General features: G+C 37.5%; 1 long non-coding RNA gene and 1 pseudogene across 1 annotated transcript in view; both read right to left on the bottom strand.

Annotated features, from left to right (window-relative positions):
• LOC107738918 (uncharacterized) overlaps positions 1–1076 on the bottom strand; it is a 20686-nt gene extending 19610 nt beyond the window's left edge. The window contains exon 1 of the long non-coding RNA XR_001639944.1: positions 1064–1076. This is a non-coding gene — a long non-coding RNA (uncharacterized LOC107738918). The remainder of the gene's footprint in view (positions 1–1063) is intronic.
• A 2820-nt stretch (positions 1077–3896) lies between these two features.
• The window catches only part of LOC107738903 (GRAM domain-containing protein 2-like), a 15676-nt pseudogene continuing 10379 nt past the window's right edge, over positions 3897–9193 (bottom strand).

Genomic DNA, 9193 nt, shown 5'->3' with positions numbered 1-9193 from the left:
AGTGTTACAAGCTCTTGGTGCATAAAGAAGATCTGTAAAGTTGCAAAGACTAAAGTCTCAAATCCAAAGAGATATTCTTTATAAAAGTTAAGACTCGTCCACGCCCTCCTAAAACGCCTCGTTTAAACACGCCCACACATGTCTACATCACTGTGTGGGAAGATTTGCATAACACCGCCCAAATGTATACGCAAAGAAAGAAGGCGTAACTTTGATTCTCGCTGTAGTATTGTTGCTGCCGCCGCCGCCATGTCGTGGAGATGCTGTGTGTTTCGTTGTGAAAGCAAAACTACTTTGTTTGGTCTTCTAATAGAGGACACAACTAGAAATCAGTGGTGAAGTTGTTTTTTTTATAACACTGTTCCAGAACACTTCAACCCAAATATTCAGATGTGTGCAGCGCATTTTACGGAGGACAAGGACTGTTTCCTGGGAGAGTAGCCTACAATGCCGTGTTTTGACAAATAATGCTGACTCACAGCCTGTAAGTACGTTTTGATATTTAAAGAATTTTCCACTGATGATTCAAACGTGAGTTTTGAGCAGTGTAGAGTAGTGGCTTGTTGTTTGTCATTTCTCCGATGCAACAAATGCCTCGTTTGTAATGGGTTTTAATGCTTTTGTCTCATCGCTCCGGCCGGGACAAGGCATCACAATATGGTAAGGGGCATAACATTTCCGTCACACGCTTGAGCTATTCAGCCAATCATAACGCACTGGATAGCTGCTCAATCACAGCACACCTCGCTTTTCAGACCGATGAGCTTTGTAAAAATGTACGCGTTTCAGAAAGGCGGGGCATAGAGGAGAAACAATGTACAGTATGTGGAAAATAATGTGTTTTTTGAACCTTAAACTGCATGAACACATTTCATTACACCAAATACACAAAATAATGTTATTTTTTAGCAACGTCATATGACCCCTTTAATTATTTCTCTGAAAATCTCTGTTTAAGTTACACAGAATAAAGAAAGTCATATACATCTGGGACAACATGAGAGTGTGTGTATAATGACAGACTTTACATTTTTGGGTGGAGTATCCCTTTAAGCTCAGTTACTGCCAGCAGTCATTCTTCTCATAACTCACCTTATGATACTTCACAGCCTCTCTCAGCTCCTGAATCTCTTTCTCTATCTCCTGGATTTGCTGCTTTAGTCTCTCCTTTAAGTGTTTCTTAGGACAAAGAAATGAGAACCAGTGAAATGTGACAAAAAGTCATATATACAGTCATGCTTTTATGTGTACTGATGTAATTTTGTGTTGTAGTGCCATGGTGCATAGTGCCAACAATGTATATCTATTGTATTTCTTAGTTTTCTGCTTATTAATATTCTGAGTCTCATGCCATGTAGGCGTATCAGAGATTCATATGGTAAAATGTGAAGTTAAATGCAGTAATTGGAAAAGTCTCGGTTTTCCTGATGTCATTTTGGTGGTCTGCTTCTCAGATCCATCATCGACAGTAGAGTCAGATGATTTTCAGACCCCGTCAGTGTATAAAGTCATCTCATACCTCTTGCTCTGTCTTCTGTTCTGCAACTGTGACAGTGTCATGGGTTTTATGTTCATTCATCATACACAGCACACAAATGCACTGCTGATCCGTACGACAATAAACCTCCAAAAGCTTATCATGCTCATGACAAATCATCTCCTGAAGTCATCCTATGGCATCAGTTATTTTGTGTTGCTTTCCTGGGTGTCCTTAGGAGCGTTCTCACTCACATCCTCATCTTCTCAGAATCTAACAGAACCGCAGACTGAAGTGGCTATGTGTTGGAGCCCACCGGGCACGCCCGCACCGGCTCAGGCTCCAACACTCTTCTTAGCAGAAGAAAAATATCAAGAGACTTGGGCGGAACTGTGCGTGAGCCTTTTAAGGTCTGAGAAGATTCACGCCTCTCAGGTTGGGCTTGTCCAATGAGAAAGGCTGAAATTCCAAGCGGGAGGTTGGAAATACTGGGGAGTTTTACGACCCTTTGTGTGACAACATATAATATACACTCTCGTTTAGATCATCAGAAGACGAATTCATAGATACTAAAAATGGTAGGATTACAAATCGGTAAGATGACATGAACGAGTGGTTCTACCATAAGCCTGCATAAAACAGTATACAATAGATCAAGACAGATTGGACAGCTGAACTGGTCCTGAGAAATAGCAGCCTCCGCCATATCACTTGTTGTACACACAGATTAAGAAAAACAGCGGCTTAATAACACTTAAGTTTCTCTGAACTGATCCTCTGAAATACTGGTGGTTATGTGTTGGAGAGACGTGTGCAAAATGGGGCTATCTTTAAGGTTTTTCCGGTTGATGCGATTCTCCAGTTTTGAAGGAGCTGAAGTGGTATTATAGTCAAGTCGACTCAAAATGAGCATAGAGAAGGATTTTCAGTTCTTTGGAAGATTTGACTAAAGCGGGAAGTAAAGTGTACACAAACAAAAGTCTATTTCACAAAAATAGAGGAAAATCTGTTGTTTTTTGTTTTTTTTACACACATACTGTGATGGATTTGGGAATGTGGAGTTATTGAGTTATTAAATACCATCTTATTACAACATGACACGCATGCATAATTTACTGTAAATAAAATAATAAACACATCTGCCACTACCCCGCTAAATCTTTTCTTGCATTTTTTCTCTGAACTTTTATCTCTATATACATGTGAATGGAGCATATGCAATGATTTAAATAGTGTTAAATTCTAAACAATAAACTCTAAATTCTAAAATTGTAAACTGAATGAAATCAGGGTTGAGAATTGAGTTGAGTAACGCTGCCTCCCTGTGGTCAAATACCGAGAAAGCAGCTCAATGAGAACCTTATATTTTTATCAAGACATGAAAAAGAAAAAAAAATCCTTCAATGTATACATTATCAAAATAAATAAATAGAGTAGGAATATTTTTTTTATTATTTTCCTCTAAACCACTAAATGCACAAAAACGGTGACTTTTCTTTTTAGTGGTTCAATAAACAATTCCATTGAAAATAAATTATTTTCTTACTATTGCTTTCTATGTCAGGATTTACAAGCTTAAACATCTGTACAGGATGCTTTAGGAAACAACAATAGCACAATGATAACCTCTGGAAAATACATAAAAATGCACTATTTTATTGTCCATGAATTCTACAGCTTCAAAATTGACTTGAGTAAACATTCAATATGTCATAAACATTCTGCCCAGGTCACTGACTTGAGCCGATTAAGCTGTGAACACATAGTAAGACTGATGACGACCTGATCACACCATATGTAGACATACGAGATATTTTCATGATGCTGTCAACTAAATCCTATTGGAAGAGCTAGAACATGGCAAGTGGCTTGCATATAAATAAATAAAATAATCTTATCTAAATGTACTGCATTAGATCCTGAGCTATACATATTCGAGATATTTATAACCTATTGAAAGTCATTCAACTGGTCTGATGTAGAGCGATTGATGCATTTGCCCTTATTAGGCGACAAGTGACCACAAGAAGAGTTTTTGTTGGTGGAAACAGAGCCTTCCATAATATTCCATCACTCTAATAAACAGGGCTTGCAGTCTATATTCTGTGTACGCCAGTCGGATCCTTTCTTCTTGGATCCAGTAACACAGAATGACTATTTGAGAACACTTCCAGTCTTCTGTTCCTAAGTCAGGCTTATTGTTAACACAATCCGAGACAGACTTTGCATAAATACATAAGAGAGTTTGTTAGCATAGTTGCAAGGTGGCCACAGAGACAGAGAGAGCGCCAGCGCTGGACCGACTTCCCTGTAAAGTGCAGTGTTGACCATCAGTGGTTACCTGTGTGGGCAGACAGACAGCGCTGGTAAATGAGCTATAAGACCATAGTGAATGACGTAAGACAGTGTGGAATTACATTTACCTCTCTCTGAGAGGGTTGTTGCTGAGAAAAGAGAGCTGCTGCTCCAGGCTGCAGACACGAAAGGCCAGGTAACACGACGACAGGATGAGCAGGATAATGCTATGGGACAGAAGTCAGACTTACATAAACAGCTTGCTCTTCAAATGGAAATAGAAGACCAGAACACTGTATCTATACTTGACTAGCTTGAAACTAATTAGAGGGATGAGATCACGGAGAGCCTTTTTGTATGTTCAGCTGGACACTAGATGGCAGTGTTGTGAGTTTCTTTGTGAGTTAGGAAATAAAAAATAACACACATATGGCCATGGTGGCTGCTAGTGCTACATGCATGCAAACTGCAAAGTCTGTGTGGGACTCATTGTTTAAATAAATAGAGTAGCTCTAAATTTTATATTGTCCATGAGATTGAGATTTGGATTTTCTCAACTGAAGAGCATTTGTTTATTTTTTCAGTTTATTTTATATTTGTATTAATTTTATACATTTACATATATATATATATAAAATATTAAATAGTAAATTTTTAAATAGTAATAAAATAAAGGTTCTGAAAACTAACAGTGTTTTTAACATCTATATTTGGTGGGGTTAGTTTGAATTTGTTGTTTCATTATAATTTGCGGGTCCCAATATGTCATCTTATTCTGTTGAGATTGTTGTTTTAAAACATCTCTTCTGGTAACATCTCTTTTAGACAGAGCAGTGTATTTTTCTGAAAACAAACAGCAGACCCACTGGCATGTGCACGTGGCACTGCACGATCTGGATAGCCAGTTTAGTCCAGTGAGTTTATCCTTGCTGCACCACATAAACTACATAAATCAGGCCACATGACGATGGGGACGGATTACTGGAACAGGTGGACTGGCAAGCAAATGCAAGTTTGTGCATCCAAGCAATGAGAAAATCTCCCCTACCTCTTGATTTGATCTATTTATAAACCTTAGAAAAAAGCTGACTTTTTACTGAAGTATAATTAAATGCGCATACTTTTTTCCACAAATGTTTTTCAGGTTTTTGACTTTCAATTCAAGACTTTTGACACAGTACCCGTGCTTCAAATGAAAGGTGATATAAGTGATTTTTTGAGTATGAAAATAACATAAACCACTTACGGTAGGAAATTTACAAAATATCTTCATGGAACATGATCTTTACTTAATATCCTAATGATTTTTGGCATAAAAGAAAAATCTATAATTTTGACCCTTACAATGTATTTTTGGCTATTGCTACAAATATACCCGTGCAACTTAAGACTGGTTTTGTGCTCATATGTGCAAGTAAGAAAGCAAGCATGGACACATAGCAAGGATGTCCAGCCAAACTCACAGCAGGATGAAGAATTTCAGTAGCTGGTACTCCATCTGGCCCAGTTCTGGTATCGTCTCCGTCAGGAGGATCTTCTTGGTTTCCAGACTTTGATCTGAATTGGACAGAACAGTATCACAGGATGAGGAAATGCATGACACAATGATTTAAGATTTGTAAAAAAATTTCTGAATCTTTTATAAATACATACAGTTCTCATATTAACTGAGAGACTACGTGGAATATTTGTTGAAATATGTTATATATGTAATGGCTTTTAACATTATGCAAACAAGCATCTATTAGTCTTAGCAGAGGCTGGTTTTTAATGTTTTATCTCTACTTTCTAAAATCTCCTTCTGGGCTTAATCCCGTATTGCATAAAGGACCCGAGCAAACAGGACCGGTCCTGCTTCATATCCACACACACTGAGAGAACCAAGCACTCACAACATGAGCAGACATGTGACGTGATCAGCTTGCTCACGAACAGAATCAAATGATTTAATGGACATTTTTTCATTCCATCCCAGAAACATTTGATAAAATGGGGACATTAACTGCCAGTCTGGTCTGAGAAATTAATCAGTGCATGGCTAATGCGTTTGCAGAACTTCACCTGGATTTACCAGGTGGTCTTTTTTTCTGAGGTCAAAATTCATCTTTTAAATGAATAGATTTGAAGTCATATACTGGATCAACAGACAGAAATATTTAGAACAGACCAAAACTAGAAAGATTTATTTCACTGCCTACTCTTTAATTACATAAAGATTATACTCATGTCCTCCACAGTTTTAAAATCTCCTTATATTTTCCATGACTGTGGGAACCCTGTATGTTGTAAACTCAAAAAGGAGTTATTTCCAAAAAAAAAAATTTGATTACAGAACTTGCAAAACCCATCTGAAATATGCAATACTGAACATTTCATAAATTTTAACCCATCATTTCCCCTATCAATGTGTGGCAGTATCATATTCACATATACATGCTATTTAAAAAAAAAAAAGCATTACTTTAGAAAACCATAAAACTATGGCATCATTTCCAAAAAAAATATCTAAATACATTTTTAGGTGAGTCACTCACCCTCCAGAAGCTTGTCTGTCTGGAAGGGGGCGTCTACAGTATCCAGGCTGCCAGTAGAGTTTCCCAGTAAGTCAGGAAGAGATGAAGCTACAGACACAACTGACGGCTTCCTCCTCCACTTCAGCACCGGAGGAAACTCATCTGGTACAGGGAAAACTTCAGGGACAGGGAACTCATCCTACACCAGCACAAGGGAGTACAGGTCACACTCATGGGGAAATTCACTGAGAATGCACTCATTGTGATTAAAGCACATTCTGTAGTGCTGCTTGCACTGTGGTTTGCAGGTTGTTAAGACGCTTTTTGCACTGAAATACCATTTGCAAAAGTTGCATAAACCATCATATTACACCTGATGTACTTACTATGCAATAATGAAAGTCTTAACATGTAAAAAGTTACTTGAGTTTGGGGTATCTAGAACCAGAGCAATCTAGACTCTCTCAAACCTACCAGAGATAAAGAGTTGGGTTCTTCCATGTACTGCTTGAGGCTTAGGATCTTCTTCCCATTGACCTGTATGACAGACAGCAGCATGACAACTTGTCATTAGGCTAAAACTGTTTACATGTTCTCGACGTAGTAGCCCAGAGGTTCTGACTAAACTCTCACCTGTAGATGTGTGCAGATGCATCTCAACACATCATAGACGCTATCTCTGGACAGTAGAGACACAAACACGTACTGTGGGTGGAAAGGACACAAACATATCAAAATTAGAGTGAAGAAATGTAAACAGAGACTATAATACATGGTGGATGTGGCATGTCCGCTTACATTCCTGCTGGAAAATCCAGCTGTAGATGGTAGCTGTGTTTTTATACATGTTAGTTGGTTTCAAAATAGTCCAAGCTGGTCTTTAGATGCTCAAAGCCAGTTTAGGTGGTTAATGGTGTAACTAATGCTAGAAGGTCAAATTTGATCTCCATTAAGTTTCCTAATCTTTGAAAGCGCAATCTCCAAATAATAATTCATAAAGACCATGTCATCTGATCACAAATCAATCCTTTGCATTGGCCAATTGCCAGACTACTGAATAATGCGCTTCCTTTCTAAACCAGTTTTACTTTGCTGACAAGAATCAACTAAACAAAAAGGTATAAATGCTGACAGGTGTGAGATATGCTGACTTAAGACAAAGATTCATAATGTGACCTAAAGTCTCAGTGTTTGCTCCATTTGCATTTTCACTGTTTTGCAGCAGCACCACAGCATATGCTGACTAAGCTTTGTATTTCAATCTGCCGGTCGATGACCTGGAATCCAGTGGAAATGCACCTTCTGACTGCTGTCTGTGGTGATCGCCAAGCCATTAGGAACCAGACCTGCTGTCTTATGTTTCTTCACCAACCGCACGGACGCAACAGGAATGGCCACCTGAGAGGCAGGAGAAAGTGGCAGAAAAAAAGGAAAAAGTTCCTTGTTTCAAAGTGCGTCTTCAATTACGAATTCTTGCACACAACATTTTTCCACTCAAGGATGGAAGCCGGGCCAGCTAAATCTAATCACTAAATAACATGGTGCACAAAGGAACGATATAACATTACATTTAATTCAGTGTAAAAAAAATAAAACGCAACATGGCGTGCAGCCAAAAGTACACAAAACACCAGTCATTTTATGCGATAATTTCTTGCGAATTTGTTAATTCGTACTATACGGTTATTCCTTTCAAGTTTGTTATGATGCTAAAGTTGTACTACCTTATCAACCAGAAACAATAACCACTCTGTTTTGTCTTGTTTTCTGGGTCGTTCAGACATTTTTGCACTGATCTACAACCCTGTGATATTCAACTCCACAATATTTTGAGTGTAACAGGCACAAAACTTCACATTTAAAAAGAAATGTAATAAGTTAACTAGTTTTTTATTATATTTTTATTTTTCTATCACAATATCTATATAATATTTGTATTAACAATATTAAACTTTCCATGGGTTTTGTAATCATTATTGCAATTATATATTGTATAATTATAATTATAATTACTATATTGTAACTATACAGTAAACTGATTTATTAGAAAGTACACTGAAATTGATACTTTCACAATGTACTCAGCTATTTATATACAGGCCTTAGTACTTTGACGATCAGTTTTCTAATTAAATGTTAAAAAATGGCACTATTTTCTAACACAAATGACACCATTTTCCTGGGAATGAACTTTCCAGTCATGTCTATCCCAGCTATAAACATCAGCAAAGACGTGATGCTCACCTTGATGTCTTTACCAAAGAGGTTGGCGTAGAAACACAGCCAGTTTCGAGAGATGTAGAGTCGGCCTTGCAGCAGGATGTCTCGCAGCAGGGCGCAGGAGTAAACTAAAGGAAGAGTCATAAGTGCACTTATACAAGAGATCTGCAAATCATGCAAGCTGATACTACTGAATAGCATCAAATTCTGACTTGTTTCACTTGAATTAGCCCAAAGCATCTTGATATCAATGTCAGACAGATTGCAACGGCATAATATTACCAAACATCAAGATGAACATGAAATTCATTTGGGTCCAAATGACTGAAAATAGGGATCCCAATAATTTAATCCTTGAAATAAAAGTTTTAGTATTTTAAAACATTTGAAACACAGAAAAGTTATGACATAAACCTGAAAAATGTTTAAGATTTTGCATTATTTTAGGTCACCAATCAAAAACGCAAACTAGGGACATTGACCATGTGAACAACTTTTTGCAGGCAGATGCCCTTTGAATCATGCTGGATTCATCAATATGATCATAAGTTTGTATTCATGCAGCTCCAGTAGTGCTATCAAATCCAAAGAGAGACACACTAAGAAAATCAAAATTAATGTACATTTAATTAATTAATGTACAATTAATTAATGAGAAAAAGCATTCTCACTAGCGGTTGTAAAAGAA

Source organism: Sinocyclocheilus rhinocerous, unplaced genomic scaffold (genome assembly GCF_001515625.1).
Source record: "Sinocyclocheilus rhinocerous isolate Xijiao unplaced genomic scaffold, SAMN03320098_v1.1 scaffold1396, whole genome shotgun sequence".
In the NCBI taxonomy this organism is placed as follows: Eukaryota; Metazoa; Chordata; class Actinopteri; order Cypriniformes; family Cyprinidae; genus Sinocyclocheilus; species Sinocyclocheilus rhinocerous.
This window is presented reverse-complemented; position numbering and strand designations above follow the sequence as displayed.